Here is a 1,860-nt window from a genome sequence, read left to right on the forward strand (position 1 = left end):
TTGACCGTCACATTATAACGCCCCCACGGCTGAAAGGGCGAGCATGTTTGGTGTGAAGGGGATTCGAACTCGCGAGTCGAGCGCCATAACCATCTGGCTGTGCCGGGTCTCTACAGGTTGAGAATCCTTGGCTTAGATAGATGTCACTAAACAAATCTGTGCAAATGTTGGATATTTTATCAAAGATTTGTGTACGTTTTGCACAGCACAAAACTTGATAGTACCAAGAATGTGTGTTTGAATTTATGCACAAAGCTACTCAATAGGCTATCTGTGCTCTGCCCGCCACGGGCATCGAAACCCGATTTCTAACGTTTTAAGTCCGCAGACATATCGCTGTGCCGCTAGGAGGTGATACCAAGATAGTTCGTTGTACGTAAATAAACTCTTTTAATATCTGGATACAATGTAATGAATAAGACCTTTTCGTAAAAAAAAAAGTCTTGCAGTATAGATTAACTGAAATATACATATTAGAAACAGTTTTTATTATTGTTATTTTGACAATTAATGGTGCCTACATTTTTTAGGATGCGTGGTTTTAGGAACTTGGAGCTGATAGATTTGTTGAGTCGGGTGTAGCTTAATGATTAGTATGCTCGAACTGGAAATTCGAGGATTCAGTGTTCTCGGTCCGTTGCCGAAAAAAAAAAGCGCTCTGCATATTTTAGGGTCTTGTGTACAGCTATAAGATTGACGGTTAATTCTCACTGTTCGATCAGACAAAAATTGGCGGCTGGCGCTGTTGTCTAGCTGCTTTCCCACTAGCAGATAGCGGTATGTTGTCACGAAAGTTCTGAATAACAACAACATGAATTTGGCGACCAGTTTGAAGATTTTCTTGAGCGCAGAGCAGTTGAGTAAAGAATATTTTCATATAAATAGGTTATTATATTAGAGAGGAGTATTTTTTTTAAGTAAAAGATGTTGAAGAGGATGATTATTATTGTAATTGGTTATACACGAAAAACCTTTTTTTTTGTCCGTTAATTTTTTAACGATTATTTGTTTAAAAAACAGCGAATATTAACGAGTGCTAGTATTTTGTTTCAATTCTGTTTGGTGTTATAAATATATTCTGATTTCAGTTAACTTTAGTTGATTAATTTAAACACCATGTTGAATTGTACAGGAAAAAAATCAACATTAGAGTCATAAAATTTAATTTTCTTCATTGTGTAAACCTACTTCTTGGAATATCTATCAACAGCTATGCAGTTTTTTTTCGGGGGGGGGTTAGTTGTTTCTTAGAAGATTAGAAAATTCAATTCGATGCGGATATAAACAGCATGGAGAAACACTAACGGAAATTCGGGAAAGATCCAACTGTGGTAGCATGTGTGAAAAAATTATGTTTACTGGTACTTTTTCTATTAGTTGGCATAATTAGTTTGTTCTGTTTGGTTACGAGTTTATTATTTCACAGATTTTTGGATTTTTTCCCAATTGATGAATTTTTACCTCCAGATTTTGTTTTCTAAATTACTTAACCTACATTTGATTTTTTTTTCTGAAATTGAATAATTCAAAAGTATTTTATCGTAGGCAGAAGACGATGATTGTAAAATGTTTTTCTATATAGTTATATTTCATTTCAGTTTAAGGTAAATGTCTTCGTCGCATTAGAAGTATTTTCTTTCTATAATAATCATAATAGAAATGCATTTTAAAAGACAATTAAATCATGAAAGAGCGGAATGTTACGACTTTTTAACTTATCACATAATAAGAATCTGTTTTTAATATTTATATGCCCCCACCACCCAGTGGCACAGCGGTATGCTTTGTGGCGCGTCGCGTTGGTTATATTTATAGGCGTGTGGAGGCTTTCTCGGAATTTCAGTTTTATGTAACAATACT

The sequence above is a fragment of the Limulus polyphemus genome, unplaced genomic scaffold, assembly GCF_000517525.1.
Source record: "Limulus polyphemus unplaced genomic scaffold, Limulus_polyphemus-2.1.2 Scaffold4117, whole genome shotgun sequence".
Lineage (NCBI taxonomy): Eukaryota > Metazoa > Arthropoda > Merostomata > Xiphosura > Limulidae > Limulus > Limulus polyphemus.